Source organism: Pezoporus occidentalis, unplaced genomic scaffold, assembly GCF_034315485.1.
Source record: "Pezoporus occidentalis ecotype Australia unplaced genomic scaffold, CSIRO_AGI_Poc_V1 ctg115, whole genome shotgun sequence".
Classification (NCBI taxonomy): domain Eukaryota; kingdom Metazoa; phylum Chordata; class Aves; order Psittaciformes; family Psittacidae; genus Pezoporus; species Pezoporus occidentalis.
The window spans coordinates 2,255,240-2,276,760 of NW_026912940.1; the positions used below are offsets into that span (position 1 = coordinate 2,255,240).

At 39.7% G+C, this 21,521-nt stretch overlaps 1 long non-coding RNA gene across 2 annotated transcripts; it reads left to right on the plus strand.

Annotated features, from left to right (window-relative positions):
• Positions 1-580: 580 nt before the first annotated feature.
• On the plus strand, positions 581-21,203 carry LOC134174042 (uncharacterized). 2 transcript variants are annotated; one of them, XR_009968482.1, is made up of 4 exons: positions 581-2,255; positions 15,553-15,694; positions 20,182-20,300; positions 20,888-21,203. It is a non-coding gene; the product is annotated as an uncharacterized LOC134174042 (long non-coding RNA). The 2 variants fall into 2 exon arrangements; XR_009968481.1 differs by lacking the exon at positions 20,888-21,203 and having other exon boundaries at positions 20,182-20,503.
• The last annotated feature ends 318 nt before the right edge of the window (positions 21,204-21,521 follow it).

Genomic DNA, 21,521 nt, shown 5'->3' on the forward strand with positions numbered 1-21,521 from the left:
TCTCCTCTCTTCTCCTCTCCTCTCCTCTCCTCTCTTCTCCTCTCTTCTCCTCTCTTCTCCTCTCTTCTCCTCTCTTCTCCTCTCTTCTCCTCTCTTCTCCTCTCTTCTCCTCTCTTCTCCTCTCTTCTCCTCTCTTCTCCTCTCTTCTCCTCTCTTCTCCTCTCTTCTCTTTCTCTCCTCTCCTCTCCTCTCCTCTCCTCTCCTCTCCTCTCCTCTCTTCTCTCTCTCTCCTCTCTCTCTCCTCTCTCTCTCCTCTCCTCTCTCTCTCCTCTCTTCTCTCCTCTCCTCTCCTCTCCTCTCCTCTCCTCTCCTCTCCTCTCCTCTCCTCTCCTCTCCTCTCCTCTCCTCTCCTCTCCCTTATCCAATAACTGTGAGATGTTCTTGTGTGCTGTAACTTTATGCATACATTCAGCCCTGCTGTGCTGTAGTGAAACAAATCTTTCTTATTCACTTTATCTGTGAACACTTAATTTCTACTGCCTTTGTGTATTCATAGTAACAGATAATAGAGATTTCATTATAGGCATTGTGTCCTATCATCTGGTCTACTAAGTCACATCTGTTTATGTTTACCTGACAGTTGTAAAGTTGCTTGGATTAGAGATTTCTTTTGAAGCTATCCAGAAGTAATCCCCTCCTTAATTAAACTTACAGCCTGTATCATATCTTTAATACATCTGTAAATAAATAACAAATAATAATTATCAGTAAGAGGAATAGAGTGTCAATTCTAAAGAGGGTCATGAGTTTCTTTCAAATTTTAGTGAAACGTTCAAGAGTACAATTTACACGTAAAGTAATTGTAAAATGGTATCTGTGTTTTCTGTTCCCATTATATGTATGTATCTCAGTAGGTACAGGCAAAGTAAAATCTTTATTATTTTTTTTTAATTCCAAGGTAGGTAACACATAAATAAGAAGAGGAAGTTGGAGACACTGAATATATCAGGAGGTATATCTGATACTATATAGAAAAACCCCAGATATCCATTAGACAAAATGAGCTGTAACTCAAATAGCATACTTTATGGGCTAATCAGTGGGAGCAAACTAAATTGGAGGTTTTGCCTTAGAAATGCCATTTCCCAATAGATGAATGTTTTCATAAGGGAATCATCACCATGGATATTAATTAGCAATATCATCCCAGCTTCTTCTGAGATGCAGGTGAATGAATTATCATCCCACAGGGATAGTCACTGAAGGTCTAGACACATTAATGAAAAAATGTGTAATGGTTTGCTGTGATATTACATACATTGTATTTTTTTGGTCAGTAGACTTCAGTTTCTGTGGTGTCTAGGCCCTTCCTAGACACTGAATCCATGAAGCATTATTTTATTATGATATATCATTTTGTAATTATTAATTATTTTACATTTCAAAAATAATTACTCAGTTCATAAGGAACCATTAAAAAATCTATGGCCTCTTGCTTATATTATTAGAGCAGCTGTGGTTTGTTGTCTAAATATCTGACAATATATCTGCTATATTGTGCAAGTATAGTCTTCTGTTAAATATTATAACTGACAAAGGTCTCTGTCTGCTTTTAATGTTAAGAAAAACATATCTTGTATATACGGCAAGGAACTCTAGAGAGGAAAGTGTTCTCCATCTCCTTTATTTCTTCATGCTCTCAAGCATCATTTTCTCAAGGATTTAGAATGTTGCTATGAACCTGAATTACTGAGAACACAAACACCAGGAGAGGCCAATGAAATTATTTTACCATGTTAGAATTTTTATTTTTTTTTTAAAGAACAAAACTGCATTAAAGGATCATAAGTGTTCTAGTGTCTTCTCCCATGGATACTGAAGCTGCAGATGACCACAGCTGAGTGGAGCTGAGTACGCCCTGGTGTCACTCTTTCTATTTCATAGTTTAATAAAAATTAATTGCTAACTGGTGCTTATGTGGGTTTTGGCTAACAAACTGCAGAAACATTTCAGCTATCACTACAAATTGATAAAATTAGGAATGACATTTATTAAGTGGGTTAGGAGGTGGCCTGTTCTCAGTAATGATTTGGGAAACAATAAAAGGAATAGCTACCCAGCTATTGGATGAAAGAGGCAACATGCTCTTCATTTCTGTATGTTCTCTATTGCAGGTTAAAATCTTATTGGCGACATTTCCAAGCATGGAAGGAAGGACATCAATGATATGAATGATATAAGCCCAGATTTTTTCTTTGATGGCTGCCATCTTTGGCACAACCCTGGGAACTGAATTGTGTCCCAGCACTGAAAAAGTGAGTTGCAGTAGCTAAAGAGCCATAGCTCTTTGACAAATAATTTTTCATGTACAGAACAGAGCAGAGGTGGATTTCAGGATTTACTTACCAGCATGTTATACTGTATTTTTCAAGATTATGAGCATATTTGCTTTATTATTATTAGACTTTTTGTTGTTTTCTGATGCCTCAATTAGTTAGTTAACAAGCAGGATTTCTTTGTTAAAAATATCCATAAAAAGAATATTAATATTTTTCAAGTTTTCAAGCAAGGAATCATCTGTTTAAACTATTTGTAAATTGATCCTTTATACATATAGCTTATTGCTTCCACTTTATAACAAATAGATTATATAACCATAAATACTATCCAAGTATATTTGCTTTGTTCCCCTGGGGCTTCTGTAATTCACTATAGTTGTTGAAATCTAGTAATCTGTAATATTCTTTTAAAGGGTTTGGATGATTTAGACATTTTGCCGGGATCTGTAGTGACAGGACAAGGGGCAGCTGTTTAAACTGAAATAGGGTAGATTTAAATTGGACAAGCTCTTCAGAGAAGTTCTGGGTGCCACATCATTGGAAGTGTTCAAGGCCAGGTCGGATGGGGCTCTGAGCAACTTGATCTATTGAAAGATGTCCCTGCCCCTGGGAGAGTGGGGTGGATAAGATCACCTGTAAAGATCCTTCCCAACCCAAACCATACAATGGTTCTATTTATTGATTGAATGAGCAGTAGTTAAACTATGGTCTTTGGGCAACATGACATTCCTGGTAGCATGCACAGTGTAGTATATTGAAATCTAGGAGAGATTAGACTGAAAAAGAATGCAAACAGTTAAGCCTAGTATCATGATTGTCCTCACTGAAATATTTTGTTTACTTTTTTTCTCCTGGTATATCAAATAATGAATATTTCATCCTTCTATTCAGCAATAAGAAGAATAAAAAAATAAAGATGTGCAGTAGAATATGCAATATGTCCCTATGAGGTTCCCAAAATAAAACTTTGTGTAAAGATAGTACATTAGGTTTGCCACAATGTTACTGTGTCTTCTATCTAATCAGCAGAGTGGGTGGTGGCTGACAAGTCAAACCTAGTAACTAGCTGACACACGTCACAGTTCAAAGAAAAGCTTTGGCATGACTCTCATTTACTATAACGTATCAGCTTTACACTTCTTTGGCAGTGAAACACAATCTTAAAATTAGAATGAATTAGAGCTGTATTCCTGCTTTGATTTCTTAACACTGTTCTTTAGGAAGGCTGCCCAGATACAAAGAAGGATCAGACCTGTTTGTATAACTTTTTGCGTAAAGATTGCCAATAGAAATTCAAGAAAATGCATTGCACCATTGTCCATAAGAAACGAGGATAACAAGTGGGGTTTTTAATCACAGCTGTTGTTGCAGAATGGGTGGTCACCTTAGGCCAGTGCACAAGATGTGTTAGGAAGACCCTCCTGTTGAGTCATGAGGTTCAGAAAGGACCCCTTTGCTTTCCAGCTCATCCTCAGATACTAGAGAGGCTGGATGTGGCTGGATCCAATCCTAGGCTCAGACTTGGCCAACGGTTTATGTTTAAGGGTTGTGTAGTGCTCGCACCTTCTTATCCAAATTTGTCCTGGATGCCAATACTGTCACATTACAAGGGGGGCTTCCTGGAACCCTTTATGTTTGACCAGCCTGCCAGTTTCATGAGAAAGATGAGACCATTGTCCCCAGCCAGCCCATCTGCATACTGGACAGCCCACCAAATCAGGGGGTGATACGTCTGAGCTATTCAGGGATCTGCACTGACAGCATCACCGAGTCAAATCCTTTATTTCAAATATTCAAGTATCTAGAGACTTACACAAAACAGACTTCAGCTGAAGTCTTTTATTACATAAAATACAAGTTTGTGACAGGATAAGCTTCAGTGATTGCCAGTGATAAGGTACTGTCTACAAAAACAAGCTTGAAGTGATACACAGCCAGACTACAATCACTAATAATAAGTATTAGAAGAGGGGTGGTTAGTAGGCCCACTGATGAACGGGATGGGTGCCCTGGTGACAGAAGATACAGAGATGGCAGCGTTACTGAATGCCTTCTTTGTCTCTGTCTACTCTGCTGCAGGCAGTCCTGAAGAGCCCTGTACCCCTGAGACCTCAGATGAAGTCAGGTCAACAGAGCGGTTTGCCTTAGTCGATGAGGAATGGGTTAGAGACCAGTTGAGCAATCTGGACATCCATAAATCCATGGGTCCAGATGGGATGCACCCGCGGGTGCTGAGGGAACTGGCGGAAGTCATTGCTAGACCACTCTCCATCATCTTTACCAAGTCTTGGGAAACGGGAGAGGTGCCTGAGGACTGGAGGAAAGCAAATGTCGCTCCAGTCTTCAAAAAGGGCAAGAAGGAGGACCCGGGTAACTAGCATGAGCTGGTCATTTAATGCACAAAAGATAAAGTTCTTACCCAATAGAAGTCCCTATGGAGGAGGTGATAAGTTCAGCCCATTGGCTGATCCCAGAAGTTATAACGGAGTCTTCCCTCCATTTCCTTTCCTAATTTCACATATTTATACAATTTGTTTCAGGTTAGTAACTCCCTGTAACCCTCCTACTACATACAGAGTGGTCAGTCAATTTGCATAAGGTCACATCATTGATTTTCTTACTGCATGTGCTCAGGGAAGGGTCTTTTGACCTGGGCAGGGGTCTTTTGACCTGTGGGTGTGATTTTTAGTATTATAATGAGGATATAACGAGGATAATTCATTGAAAGGACGCCCTAATCATGTGCTGACACACAAAGCCATATTTTGGTGTTCGTATGCTTCCAGGATGTGCCAATCTTCAGGGATAGTCTTTCCTGATTAGAGATTCTTTAGTCCTGTTTCTTAATCTGCCTACACAAGGGCAAAGCCTCTTCTCCCACTATCAGTTTTTAGTTTGTGAGTGTTGCTCATCCTGACCTTGTAGGAGGTCCTTGTCCAGGCATTTCCATTGTAACACAAGTTTCAGTTTTTCAAGCCTGTGCCTATGGAGTTTGAGTGACTCTAGTCATTCATACTTTGTTACTGACAGGTGTAACATTCTCATGCCTTGCTTTTAAAAATACAAATCTAGTTTCCTTGTTTGGCAGCTGCTGTGTGGTTTATCGGGACATGGAGTCTTCAAGTTCCCACTCCTGCATGGAGTATAACAGAGCTTTGTTGTGGTGCCTTCACTCCTTTCCACCCTCTTCAGTTTATCTTCACATATGCCAAGGTCGCAGGGTTGCCTGGGGAGCTATCATAGGGTAGATTCTGCCTATGCCAGCTGCATCCCACCCTGGAAGTAGCAGCTGTCTTTTACCCTAAGGTCTCCTTAGTGTTAGAATGTAACTTTCGGGAATTAGGAGCCAGTGGTCTCTAATTTCCCCCATTTTCCCACAGTTGTTTAAAGATCTATATCTGAGACTCTTATTTGCAAAAAAAAAAAAAAGCGATGAATTTTGAAGGATCCCAGAGGTTGCACATGCATTAATGCTCAAAACATAGTGTGGTTCTGAAGTTAATCCCCTCTTCCCCACATTCTGTGTATTGGTTGAATTTGCAAAAGCATTATGGTGTGTGCAAATCAAGATTCATTTTGGAGGAAAGTAAACCAAAAGACCTCTCCAGGCACACATGAAATACTCTTCAGTACCTCACGGAGACATAATTCTGAATGATGACTGGCTTGCACCAACATGAAGTTCTCCAAGTCCTCCAGAGTATATCAAGCAGTCCAGCTGACCATCAGCAAAACAGTTACAGCAGCAGGGCAGCCCATTCTCAATGTTTAGTTTTTCATTTGAAAGAAATGTCAGTGTCACTGCCTTCAGAGTCTCCTCTTGGATTTGTTTCCATGGCTCCAGACCTTCGTTATTCCATTCAGTGGGACCTTTGGATGTTGATCAAACTTAGATTGTGGGCAGAGCTGGGCAACCAGCATCATGGTGTCAGCAAGAAATGAGCAGGAACAGGAATAAAGCTGGTTTCCATTTTGAGACCATAAGAGGACAGGGCACTGATATGCAACTGTTTTCTGCAACAGACAAAAGGATGGCATGGAGATTCCTAGGGTGGAGGATCCTGAGGACAAGAAAGCCACAGTTCTGTGGCACAGCTTTTATTGAAACAACTTTGAACCAAATGTGTGGTGAGAACATTTCAACTAATTACTCAGCATCACTGGCATCGTAACACTAAACTGCTGCTTTTGCACTGAAGTGTTTGCTAATGTAGAGTTAGCCAGGGAGTCTGGGGTTTAAAATTGCTTTGATACCTATGTTATGATGAGAATCTCAGCCTTAGTCAGATTAAATTTCTCACTGACAGCAAGGAAGAGTATTTCTATGTGTACTCCAGTCAAGTTTGCATTTAGATATATAATTCTGTTACAGTTGTTCTAATGGAAATAAATCTAACATGTAAAGTAAAAAATTTGTTTCTTTTACTATTGACTTTACTAAATACAATAAAATGTTGAAGCATGTAGATAAAGATGGCTTACAAACTAGCTATGAAAAAGAAGACACTTACAATTGTTCATCTCAGTGTGAGTTGCTGCATTAAAAAACCTGAGATAGGCCTACTGAGAAAACCCTAGTAGCTGCAGTGTATTTACACTATAAATAATTTTGAAATACTTATTTTTTCCTGGAAGAGAAAGCTGTGATAGATGTTAAATAATTGTGAAATATTCAGTGACATATTGAGATGTAACAGATGCTATGGAATCATGTCATAGTCAAACGCTGTACTAATTTTGTGAGTGTCATATATTTGTTGGAATTCCTATTCATGGCTAAGGGCAATTTTGAGAGTTAGTAATATGAAATTCTAGTGATAAAAGAGTAGAAATAACAACTTATTTGATGTTTTACATACCCACTCTGCTGCAGAAGTAGCACACAGACACATTTCACTGTCTCAAAAGGCCTCAGAAGGTGGATGACTTGAAATTCTGACTTTTGACATCATTGTTTTGGAAGAGGGAGGCCCTATTCCAGAACAGATATGCTGTGCCCAAAGACAGCAGCACTGAAGAAGGACCCCAGGTACCCTAGGTTTTCCAAGTCCTCATTTGGAAGATAGGTCACTGCCTGATAAGCCAGCAATAGATTTTAAGCTTTCCTTTTTCTGAGGTGCGTAACTAATTAATTAAACTGAACTAATACATTTATTTAAAGGGGGGAGGGGGGGGAATGTTTGGCTTTTTCATAGCTAGCTTTGTGAAATGAACACATTTTACTGGAGATTTTAATACTGCTCTGAATTCAGAGCTACAGGGACAATTGCAGAATAGTGCAGATGATGGAGCCCAAAAGCCCTACCTGGACAGAGACAGAATTTCACTACATAAAACCTGAAAAGCAGAGTCCTGAAACTGAAGCTAAATGCCAGAAAATTGTAACTGTTGTACATGACAGACCTAAGATCCACCTCTTTCAAGCTCTTCTCTGGCAGTTGGCAGTAGTAATGATTAACCATATAGCAGTAGGGGTGTTTCCCTAGCACGTTTCTCTGTGTGTCCAGTAGCCAGAGGTTAACAATGCCCTTCTGTTATGTCCTGTATTATAGAAGTGGTGCTGTCTTGAATTACATTTATTCCTTTCTCTGTGTTTTTTGCCAGTCCTACTACGGTCTTTTTGAGATGATCAGAACTGTGCTGACTCCTGAAGTTGTGGGAAAAACTGTGGCTTTATATAGCAACATAACAATGTTTCCCATTTTACGTTCTATAACTTTCATAATAATTTTTTGCAGATTCAGTAGTGAAATGGATCTACAGTTAATCATAAATTATATTAGGAAGCACTTCAATTTCTTTATTTTTGCCATGATCTTTATTCATACATTATATAACTTTACTATCACAAATAAGAAATAAAAATTAAAAGTCAGATTATTTGCAATATTTAGGCACCTAAATAAATGGTTCTTGTAATCTGCAAAACAGTTGAGGAAGCTAGGTTCTAGCTAATAGTTTGTACACATAGAATGTAAGAGTTCATGCACTAACTACGTACATAGCTTTGAAAATCCTCCCTGAATCAGCCTCCATTGTTAGGTTTTAAAAATTAGACACTTCATATGAATAAATAAGGAAAAGAATAATTTTAAACATCAGACACCTATCATAGGCAGCCTCACACCCACAGTTCACTGAGAACATGAGGTAGGGCCTCAGACTGGTACTTGACCACTGGTGTATTCATACACTGCAGGGCAATATCTTGCAAAATGCTGCCTGGAAGCATGGTTTGGGCCCTGGTCTCTGCTGTGCTGAGACAGCTGTGCTGCTTGAAATGGTAGAGGAGTCCTCGTTGGCGTCTGCTGAGAGCCCTCTGCAATGCTCTCCCATGCTTAATCTGCCTTACTAGGCAGTAGCATTCAAAGCTTTATGCAGTACCACAACCTGGGTATATTATGATCAGACAGGGACTACTTCATAGAGAGATTTTCTCTGTTCACAGTGATCCATAAGAACAGCTGTGGATTTCTAAACTTAGCAAATCACATGAATTTTCTGGAACTTAACAAAAGTGAGTCATCCAGATTTATTAAAAAAAAATCATTCAGTACTGAAACTTATTAGATGCATTTGACAAAGACTGGTAAGAAACTATGTTTATATTATGGCCATGATTATAATATTTTTCTCCTAATTGTGAAAACTCTCAGAATCTACAAGTTGCAATGTAATAAAATATAGATTAGGAAAAGACTAATTCTGAGACATATGGAACTGAGCACTGTAAGTCAAGGGTGAGAAATCATGTTGGTTCTCTAGTTGAGAGCTGGTCATGGCAAAAAGTAGGATCATAAAGAAAATATTTGTAGCTCTCTGATTTGTACCAGTTCTCTATTGCAGTAATTCATCATTGCAGGTCTCTGTTCTCTATGGCAGTCTCTAACTGTAGCATGGAACAAAACAGTGGAGAAATGGTGTACATAGAACTAGGGACATAAAGAAGTTCAGGAACCTTTTTCATACTGAAGTCATAAGAACTTCAGAAATGCCCTGTGGGGTCAGGTCCACACTCCATCCAGTTCAATAGCTTTTCTCCAACTGTGCCCACAGGAAATGCTGCTTAGAAAGAGTACACAAGCCTGGATGCTGCCTGTGGTTCAGCCCCCTCATACTTCCCCAGCATCCATAGTCACTGATTAAGAAAGCTGGAGGACACACTGCTAACGTTAAAGGCTTAAGAGGCAAAAATTCTTTTACATTTACAAGAACTTCTAAACACAGGCTATGTTAAACTTGAAATGGCTCGGGCCCTTCCAGTCATCACTGAAAAAGCAAAACCTAGACTCTCATAAGAAAATGTAAACAGTAGAAGGCTTTCAAAGTGTATTTATGATCTTTTATATAGATATGTCATTTACTGTTCTTTTACAGCATACTCCTTTTTTCTAGAAAGCATACAAATGAGATGAGATTTCAACTACTAATAAATAATGTTCCAAAGCCTCTGACAACAGAGGAAATTCTTCAGTGGCAGCTTTGCTCTCCCTTACACCTACTTTCTTTTAAATGACTTTTATTATATTTTCAGGAAACCTATAGCTTTTAACAGGGACCTTGGTATCAAAGACGGACAGATCCAAGGATGGACTTGCACACAGAAGAAGAGACAGAAAATCCTTCAACTGTATTTTACTTCAAAATCTCTATCTATTCAGGCTGAAAGAAGAATTCTTTTTGTTTGTTTCCCAATGACATACCCCTGTATTTCACAAAGATGTGCCTGATGTGGTTTGCGTGTTGCATCAAGTGTTTAAATGTGGTAAAAAATGAGGTGTCCACTTCATTATTTGCAAGTCTTCATTGATCTGTGAACTAACACAATCATTAAAGAATAACATATTAATAAAGAAAGATCACAAAATGAGCCTTCCAGAAAATATTTCGGAAACAATTCCTCATAAACTCCTAAATGAGGGCATTTCCAGACACTTGAATCCCTTTTAGTGTATGCTGTGTTGCTTTTAAACAGTAATTTCAAAATCCAAATGTTGCTTAGGACTGAGTCAAATGCCTCAAAGGGGCTAACATATCAAAAAAACTATAATACACCACACTTGTCATTTCATAGGAAAATCATATCAAGTTTGTTCAACAAGATCTGTTGTTTTAAAATGTGTCCATTGACATAAGTACAGTACTGTGATTTCTTATTGGCAGGGTAATGGATTGTCTCAAGCATTATCTGCAATTCTTATTTATATTTAGCCCTTTTATTTCATTTTCACGCTGCAAAAGGATGTTAGAATGAGTGTGAATGTAGTTTAGACTCATTTTTTATTCCTAAAATGGCATAAAATCAACAAAGGCTCATCGTAAGCATAGTTATCTTTATGTAAATTTGTATGTGTTTAAATTTGAGGGTTTCCCTAAGAACTTCTATGGAGTATCTCAGGTTTCAGGAAATACTACATCTTCCCAAGTGGATGGCAATAATTGAAGTACCTATCTTCCATCTCTTACTTCAGGTTTTTTTCACTCTTTCTGTTACACAGTGGTTATAGATGAGACATCCTGTTATTATAGGAAAAAGTGGAGATTTCCAGGAGATAAAATTCAATTAATGCAAGGACCCTTTGAGCTTATACCCTTGGAAGTCTACCTAAAAATTCTTCTGAAGGAGAATCTGAAGCCAAGACAAATGTTAAACAGATTGTATTTCATGTTTTCCAGAGGTAGCCTGAGTCTTCATACTCTAAGTGCTTAAAATTCCATTCTACTTTCTTTTCTATTTACTTTTCAACAGCAGGAATTTAGGTTACACTATTTTAAACAAAATTTAGACTTCTGTTGATAAGATTGTTATACACAAAGAGAAGGTTTCAATACATTAATGTGTATAAACAGTCCTGCTGATTGTACAGCAGAAGTGCTGACAGAGACTTACAAAGGACACTATTTTGAAGAATAAAATTGAAAAGAGTCCAGAAACAAACTAGACCAAACCTGTCAGTGTCATATCAGGCTGACCAGAGCATCTCAGGAGAATTGAGAAAACCTTGGAAAATGACTCTAGAAATGCAGCTAAAGTACCGAGGTAAATATACAAACAAATGAAATAGTTGCTTTCATACAAAAGCAGTTATATTAACATAAAACTTTTTTCTTGATACATTTTTATTCAATGGGCATGATTTTAATAGCAATATTAATAATGTCTGGTGATTTGTAATCAGCACCAGTGAAGGTAGAATACCTTAGGGCTTGACTTAGGACATAAGGACATGCATGTGCTAATTTATGTCAGTGAAAGTTTGTTGAAGCTAAGCTGCTTTCAATACCTCAGCTAGTTCATCTATTGTGAATTGTGGGTGTCTGTATTGTGCTCCACAGCAGAGAAATACCCCTGGACATTTTTCAATATCCCATCTATAGTCAGTGAAATCATAGTTGTCAATGAAGACTTTGTCAGCAGAATCTTGAATTCTGATGATAGTGCATGAAAACAGTCATCTAGTTGTGTCATCTTCTGCTGGAAATTTTGTTAGAAGATTTGCAACTACGCGAAGCATCTTTTTACTTACAACTTGTATTTGATTCAAAAATCATTGCTGTCCTGTAAACAAGAAACACCATGATTCCATTTTATAGTCACTTTTCAGAGCACAGCAGTTAATCTAACTCTACAGTTACACTGTTACAGTATATTACAATATATATGTGATGTTTGCTTACATGTAATATAGGACTAGGTTATCTTAAACTTCGTATTTTTATGACTTTTAAAGTCTCCATGCTGGAAACTGCATGTAATCCAGTAAAAAATTCTCTTTCCTTTAACGCACTTGATCACTGTTTCAGGAATATTTAGTGCAGCAGTAACTGTTCTTGCGCAGCATCCCAGTAGGCAAAGTACTCCACATGCATGTCTAAAAGGGTCTCTGCCTCTAAGAAAAAGGTACATAGTTTATCTTTCTTCCTGCTGAGATAATGTCCTTACTCCACTGTTTTCTGACCAATTTTGCTTGTCTCCAGCTATGCAAATGCTGCAAATTTTACAGGTTTTACAAAACCTATAATGCCCCTTCCCGAATCAATCAACAAAAAACCTAAATATTTCACCTCTGTGAAACAGTCGCTGGTATTATCACAAAAGTCACACGGGGAACAGTAGGTTAGCAAACTATGTTTGATGTTTCTCCTCCCTGCACCAGATAATGTATGTGCATAATTGCTCAAGTGCCATCTGCTTGCAGCTTAAGATGTGTTGCTCATTGATAATGAAAGTGCTGATATGGTCCTTCACATGAAATAGAAGTGTGTCTAATGTAAGCCTGCCTGATTTGGTAGGACCCTGATATAAAAAAAAAAGAGCAATGCCTTGTCAAAACTTCTGAAGAAATGTGCATTGAATAGTAATTGTTACAAAGGGAATGAAAATATGGCTGAAAGTTACCTGATAGTTTGGGGATTGAAAATTTCAATTTTCACTGTGACCGTGGAGTGGCAGTGTGAAACTTTTAGCTCGTTTTATCACACATTGCTAGGACTTTCATGGCACGGAGGAAATGGCAGGGAAGCGCAGAGTTCAAAGGTGGTTGAGGCTCAGGCCAGAGCCCACTGCTGTAAATGGCAAAACTCCCTTTGACACAAGGGTGTGTGGCACTGCCCTTGTCCCCCCCAAATCAAGGGGTGGTGTCAGACCAGTTAGAAAAAATCCCAGGAAGAAATGAAAACTGAGCAAAGACATGGTTACATTATTCAAATGCACAAAAGGCTTGCAGGTATGGAAAAAAGAATAACAATCCTCTTCTTCATGTCCATTGATAGCGCAAAAAGTAACATGATTAAACTAGGGCAAGCGAGATTTACTTTAAAGCGAGAAAAACTCTTTAATGATCAGGGAATGACTGGCAGGTATCTATTGCCTGGAGCAGTTGTCAAATGCCCATTAACAAAGGGGCTCTAAGAGCAGACTGAACATATACCTGCCAAGAAAAGCTTAGTCCATTCTGCCATGGGGCAGGGAGATAAAAGAATGATTTCTGAGATCCTTCCAGCCCCTGCTGGGTCCTCTGTCTTCTGCATGAAGAATTCTCATCTCCCATGCCTTTATACCAACATTTGTGCATAACTTGTCATTCAAAGCAGCAGTGCTCTTAGCTGTCCTTCCGTTTGACCTGTATCCAAGATGGGAAAATGGTGAATCATGATATGTTTGTTTTTTAAAAAACAGTTTTAAAATTTGCCTGCCTACCTGATAACATACATTTTAAACACAGATTCCTGTTGTTTCAAATGTACTCAAAAGTGATAAGGGAGGTGACTAGAAGCTTATTATTAATTTGCTTCTTTTATCTTTGGGAAATTAACATTCTGGCAAAGGATTTAATTGGACTTTTTTGTTAATTCTCACATTGATGCTTCGGTTTTTCCTTTGACTGGAGAGAAAAACCAGCATCTGGTGTTTGAGCATGCTAGGGATTTGCACCATATTATGTGTAATATCTCTACTGTAAATAAACAAAATGAATAATTAAGTGAATAATGAGGTGTCCTTAATGAAGACTTCTCTGACTGTAGCTATGGAGGGCTTGTACTCCTGTTGTTTGCTCTCTGTTGGGCATCTTGGGCATCACATTGCCCATATGGATATTAGCAATGTATTTTTTCAAGCAGAAGCCAGAAATAATAATAGTGAAGGCTGTCAGACACACAGAGGAGCTTTTGCTCTTTACTACTGTGTCTGCCTGCACGAGAAGGTAAAACATAAGAATAGTAGAACTGGTGTGATGTCCCCGAGGACACCGACCGGCCTGACTACCCCTTCCTGGCTTCCTCCTGGGCTCCCCTTCCTGCCCACAGCAAGGCTGCAGCAGGCCTGGTCTCCAGCTCCCCACAGCCCTGCATGGCCAGGGGCCCTGCCAAGCTGGGCTCACCTGCAGGCCCATATCCCATCCCAGCCTTGGCACGGCCTTGTCCACAGGCTGGGGCTGTCCCTGGCGCCCTGCCCTGCCCTGCCCTGCCACCATGGGACAGACCCTGGCTGCCGGGCCCTGCCCCGCCGCCCCAGGAAGCTCCTGTGGCCCTCAGGAAGGCACCGGCCCATGCTGCCTCAACGCACTGTGAGGTGGTTTCTTTTAAGCTCAGAAGAAATGTAGAGGAGCTACACTGGAAGTGTTGCACGGCCTGTCCTGATACAAAACCGAGTTCTGTGAATTGCTGGGGTATTTGTATTTCCTTGCTGTGGGGTTTGTTCTCCTCCTGGATGCGGATGGTCTCCCACACCGGCTCGCCATGTGCAGCGCTGGGCGGTCACACAGTCCTGCGGGGCCATCTGGAATGATACCAGGCCTCCTCTGCAGCAGAAAAAATCCAGTCTCCGTTTTCATGTGTTCAGGACTCCTGAGGTAATGTTCCCTCATCAGCTCCTCCCAAACACCATGTCTTGGCAGCATCTTGGATGTAGATTCTGTCTTCCATGCGTAATGATTTTGCAATGGATGGTGGCAGCCAAGGTTCAAAATGTCAGTATGATGGTGGCATGAAGGGCAACTCTTCTCACAGTCCATGCAGCAACTAAGGACAGAGCGAGGAGAGGGAGCTGCTAGTTTGAACTCAGTCCTGCCTCTGCCAGTGCTGAACGTTGCCAAACGTTCGGCATTTTTTAACATCCCTGCATTTTTTAAGGAATAAATTGGAGGTAATCTGATTTGTTTTACTGGAAAAAGGTGACAACACGAGTGACTACTTGGTACCTCTGTAAATGTGTGGCATCAGACTAGCACTGAGCAAAGCAAGACCTGAATTTCTGCTGCTGTGCTGAGGAAGCAGGAGACACCTCCTTCAGCTGGATTTCCAGTGAACTTTCTGAAGATTACAACAGGGCAAGAGCCACAGGAATCCACAGGAGAACATCCCCATCTCCTGACCATCCTTCTCTAAGTAGATTACTGGGGACACCTGGCAGCTGGAAACAGTGGCTGGAATTAATTTTCCCTCAATCTCAGCTTTCCACCTTGAACATAGCTATGTATAAGTAGAATGCAAAGTGATTTTTGTGTATATGTGATAGGATAATTAAACTTAACACTTTCTCAGCATTTGCTATTCAGAGCTGTAAGGGAAAGCTAAATGAATTGCCAAGGAGACATAGTGAAAATTAATGATGGGGAAAAGACTCAGAAGGCCTGTTCACATCTGGGCTCAGTGCTCTGCTGAACATCCACTCATTGGTTAAAACCTGTTAATATCACCTTAGGTAAACATCCTCAGCTGCCCCTGACAACTCTGCTGGCTGCTATCTATGCTTTTGTGCCTTCATTTCCAGCCCAGTGCCAGATATGCTCTACTCCTCCTGCTTGGGAAGAAGGCTGAGCAGAACTGGAAGATGACTGCTGCATGGTCCCACTTTCTTTCTCTGTCCTCAGGAGCCTGTGCCCGCTGCCAGTGATCAAGGTACCTGGTCACAGGTATGCATTCCCCCGACTTCCTATCAGCTGCTTAGGGAGGATAAGCCCTGGCACACATGTGCCAGAAAACATTCAAATTTGTAACAAATCATGCCAACATCAGTGATGGAAAAACTGCATAAATCTCACTCTGAACCACAACTGCACAAAAACAAGTCCAAAAGCACTGGTGCTCTGCCATGCATCACTAAGAATTGATGAAATGACAGTTCTTGAAAAAAAAAAAGGAGTCTTACATCTGCCTTAAAAGACAATCTTACATAGCAACTCAACATGGCATGAAACATGTGGCTATCTCAACTACATGAAGTTGTCCGATGTTAAACCACCAGAAAGCACGAACTATTTTTAGAGCTGTCATGCATTACTGCACCTGAGCTTTACTTGTCTTCTGATTAAGAGTGGTTTTCCTTCAGAGAAGTTCACTTGAATTTTATACTCATTTACTAAGTCTTATGTTCCTATTCAATTTATTTTAAAGCAGATTCTTTGGGGAAAATTATAAAGCTAATTTGAATTGATTCTTTTGAGATTCAGGCTTAGATGAAGTGCCATAAAATTGGCAGTCAAAGTGGAAAAATAGAATTTTATACTCATACTACTCAATGGACACAAGCACCTTACTGCTTGCTGCTGCTGGGGGTTTTGATGTAGGATGTTTCAGACAACTTAAACACACCCAGGAATTAAACTTCACTGAAGAAACCATGGTTTTCCTTGTTCAAGTATATTTAATCAGATTATAAAATTACGGCTGGCAGGTTCACAAAGTTAGTCATTCTCTCCAGTTTTTAAAACCAATTCTATAAAATCACAGTGGTATTAATCCTAATTCTGGGTAAGTAAAATAGAGCCCTATATCTGCAGGACATCTGAAATGGTGCTTGAGCATCTACTTGTGGACATATCAGAGTAATGTTCCTCACCAAGAACCACCCATTTCTACATTGCCAAGTCCACCGGCTAAAATTTGAGTGTTTGAGCTGTTTTGAGTGTCCAGCAATTTGGACTCCCAATCTGAAACATTTGGCAAAAAAGCCTGAGGTTTGGGTGGCAAATGTGTGGCTTTTTTTCTGAAACCAACATTTTATTATTTTTTTTTAGCTTTTTGCAATCCCATAAGACAGGGCATCTAAAATTATTAACATTTTCGGACGATTTAGGCCACCATGGTAATACATCATCAGACGAGTAAACATTTGGTCTTGCGGGTTTTCTGTCAACTGAATAATTCTGAGTGTTTTTTTCTCATAAAGCCTGTAGGCATACCAGAAAAATGAGACCTTTTTCTCAACAGAATTCATGTTTTTCTGTTACCTTTTGATACATTTACAACTTGGGAAATTCACAGAAATAATGGCTGAGGAACTGGTTCTTCAATTTCCTGTCACATAAATTACTGGGTAGATGCTCATTACACCCTTCCAGCCCTGTGCTTCCAACCTAATCAGAAGTGAGGATATGAAAAAGATGTGCTGGAAAAAACTCCAGTCCACTCTGTTATTTATTCTGCATATATTGTCCTATATTAGAAATGACTGTTATTTTGTATGAGTAAATACGTTAAGAAATATTTGCATTAAAAAAAAGTATATTGTTTTGCTTCAGTAACCTTTATTTGAAAACAATTTTACTGAAAGAAACCTTCTTTCCCATGATTACAATCTGATGAGCTCAGCTTTCCAAAAAGTACTAGTCAGGAGCTAGTTTTGATTCTAGTCAGTTTTGACTCCCATTGTAAGGCTTGGGCACCTGAAATTAGACACCAAAGTTAATATTTAAATGTGGAAATTAAAATCCCCCCATCGTTTGCACATCCAAAGTTGCTACAACCCTCAACGATCCCAGTGGGAGCTGTGGCTGCTCCCATTTTGAAAACTTTGCTGTTCAAAGAGAGGTGCTTAGTGAAGGAGATGGAACTCTGACTGCCTTGATAGTGTTCGAATGCTCCCTGGAACCAGATGGAAGTGAGTGGGATGTGATGCTGCTCTCATTTGCTGCGCTGATAAGCTGATGGAAACCCATGAATTGCTCTTCCCTGTACCCCCAGCTTTCTGGAAGCAGAGCTTGACACCTGCTATTCAGAAACTTTCTTCTATCTACCCTCTTTTTGCTTAAGGCATCCAGCAGAATTTGCCAAGATGCTGCCAGTTACAAGCATATGAGGCTGCTGGGTTTTGGGAAGCAGCACGCGGTATGTTAACTCATTCATAGGGCAGAATTTTGATAGATTGTGCTGGTCTTTGTATCCCTGGCAATCCTTTACCATCTGTCATGATTACAAAGAGAATAACGGTTGCTCAAAAACAGAGACCTGTTCTTCATTTATATCAACTGCTGAGAATCTGAAATTTCCCTCTACTAGCAATGCATGTTGTTTCTGAATGCTGCATGCATTAAGAATGTAATGACATGAGGGATGAATTAAAATACAATAAAAGTATTTTTTATCCATTTATTTCTGCTTAGCATTTCTGTTCTTATTCCACCAGGAGCCTGAGTCTTCCCTATCCAGCAAAGCAGCAATTTGGGAACTAGTGCTTACCGGTGATGCCAGGGACATCCCTCTCTTTCTTCAAAGTGAGCATGTGAAAAGACATCAGCACTGTCCAGGCCTTAAAGCTTTGTCTTTTTCATATGCTTTAATATTAAGCTAAACCAAGATTACCTTTTTCAATAGATAAACTCAGATTTCTGGCCCAAAATGGAGCACAAGGTTTGGAAACCAGTCTCCCTCCTGCCCCTGTCTTACTTCAGGATACATTCTTCCTCAAGCCTGGATTTACAATCCCATTTTTTTCAGTGTCTTTTTAAACTGAGAAGCCCATGAAGCCTGTGAAACCTGCTGCTCCCCGAGTCCCCACAGCTCTGGGTGTGCTCCCTGCTGCCAACCCCCAGTGTGGTCCAGGGCCCTGTCTGGTGCCCCCAGGCTGAGGAGGCTTCCCAGCCAACTGTCCTACCAACATATATAAAGATGTGCAATGTTTTTTTAAGAATCCTTTTTTGGTCCTGTTGGATTCAGGTAAATTACAAGTTTCCTCTTGTCCTGGGCTCAGCAGTAGCAGTCATTTTTCTCCCTCTTAGTAGCTGGTGCAGTGCTGTGGTTTTGATTTTCAGCCTTGGAACAGCGCTGATAGCACCGATGTTCTTAGTTGTTGCTCAGTAATGTTTACTCTGACCAAGGACTTTGTGAGCCTCATGCTCTGCCAGGGAGAAAGGGAAGCTGGGAGGAAGCAGAGACAGGACACCTGACCCAAACTAGCCAAAGAGGTATTCCATACCACAGCACGTCATGCTCAGGGTGTAAAACTGGGGGCAGTTACCTGGAAGGGCTAGATTGCTGCTCTGGTTGGGCTGGGTATCAGTTGGCAGGTGGTGAGCAGTTGTAGTCTCTTCCATTGTTATTTCCCTTATCATTATCATCATTATTGGTGGTAGCAATAGTGGTTTGTGCTATACCTTAGTTACTGGACTGCTCTTACCTCAACTTGCAGGAGTTAGTTACATTATTTCCATTCTCCTCCCCATCCCTCTGGGAGCAGTGGGAGGAAGCAGGGGGGAGTGAGTGAGTGGCTGTGTGGTTCTGGGTTGCTGGCTGCGCTTAAACTGTGACAGCTCTTTTTACCCATTGATCTCAACAATGAATTCTTTTTTTGTTCTTGGAGAAGAAAGATGGCTGTAAGTTGTGGTTGTTACTCGATTGTAAATAGCAATGTAAACTGTTATTTACATGATACTTATTTATCTGCTGAAGTTTAATAAAGGCCTTTTAAGAGTCCCAGCAGGTTTTTGGGAGATTATTAAACCATATGGTAAAAGGATAGATCTACACCTGATTCCAAGGGGCAAACTAATGCCAGCTAAGGTCTATAGAAAGTATACAAATAGAAGGAAAGACACTTCATATTTTTTAAAAGTAAGCTGCATGAGAGCAGGATATCACTGCAAACAATTTAAATAATTTAAGCTTTTTTCTAATTAAAATTTCATAATTTCAATGAATTGTCCCTTTTGCATAACTATGTCTAAGTCTCCTTTCTGATCTGAGTGCTGTCCCTCAAAACAGGGGGTCTTGTGTCTCATTTGTCTCAGGATGAAAACATCGTTTTCTCAGGTTTATAGCATGTTAGGTATAACTATGCCTATCTTCTAATCATTGTTTTTAAATAGACCCATTTGTATTTGGGTATTTATTTGATCTTGTCACCAGAAACAGTAACAGTAAAAACAGGTCTGTTTGTTTACTAGTGGATGGAACTAAACCTTAGACAATATAAGCTCAGACAGCAAAAGAGCTCACATGCTTAATTAGCCTCATCCAGTCCTATACCTTGCTACAAATTAAAACAGGTAAGTTTCCTCTGTGAATTAAGAAACAGCAGATGCAATTCACATTCTTTTAGCCAGCACAATGATTTTCTTTAGAAAGCCTTTTGGAATGTTCTTTTAAAAGGTTCTGACTTCTTCTTTGTTCTCATCTCTTTTAGGGGCAATGTGAAAGAAGTAAGGGAGGAAATTCAGGAGGAGAAAAAGGAAGAAATTCAGGAGAAACGGGAAAATGGAAAAGGAAACGATCTAACAAACCTTTTCATAGGAAGCTGAGCAAGTATGCATCATTTATTTCAAAACTACCTATCAAAATAGTAACATAAATGAAAATATTTGCCATCATTACAAGCTGTCCATAGGCAATCTTACTGTAATTATTTTACTCCATGTATAATGTTAAGGTATCACACTATGGAGATAAGTGCTTTAGAGATGCCAATAGATAGGTAGGCTTATGATACTAAATCACACAGTATTCAAGGTGAGAAATAGTACAATCGAGAGGGAATTGCCTTTATTTGAGAACTGCAAGCATATCTCCGTAGCAGAGCAGAGGGCAAAGCAGAGCATGCATAGCAACAGTGCTGCATGTCATTGCTGTCCATGCTGCCTGTGAGCAAAGTGCAGAGCCTGGCTGGGGTGCTGCTGGCACCCAGTGTGCTACCCAGCAGCTGCAGTGCCCCACACCTTTGGGAGTACATCAACAGCTCATATGCTGTGCAGATAGTGCACTTTTGCTTTCTGAGGCTTTCCAGGTATAATTACAATGGGACATCAATATCCAGTTACAGCCTCCGCTACCTTCACTCTTTTTTAATTATCTGGTGACTTTCACGACTCCATCTATTTTATTATTTTGTCTAGCTATCTATCAGAAAAATAAAATTAGAAAAATGCATCCAAAGAACCAGGAAATGTAGAAAATGGATACCTACAAAAGCCACATTTGTGATATGACTACAGGTAATTATCTATTACAGCATTTACAAGACAAGAATTAAAAGCAAGGAAATTAATACTGAAAGACTGTGCAAGCCTCACAGTAAAACTTGTAGGCCAATATACACAACAATCATAAAAGCATTGCCATGTCAAGTAACAAATTCCCTTTTTCTCACCACATAGCAAAATCTCTGACTCGAGCTGTCCCCCAAAACAGTCTGACTTGCTCTTTGCTTGTTCTCCACATTAAAACCATGACTTTTGACTTATAGAATTAGTTTGACATTGTATTACTAGTGGTAGTAAGCAGAAAACGTTGTCAATAGACTTGAACTTAACAGCTTACTTACATTGCCCACCTGGCAATGAAGACATACATTTTTAAATGCCTATGTATAGTTGGATTCCAAGATGCAGAACATTTTTAGTTCCAGAAATCTGTTCTCTTTCTTCAGGCTAGTACAGGGAGCTGAACAACTGATCTTCAAAGAAGCCCGAGTCACTTCAGTGGTTTTACAGTAAAGATTAGTTACAGCTTCTTCTAATCTGATACATC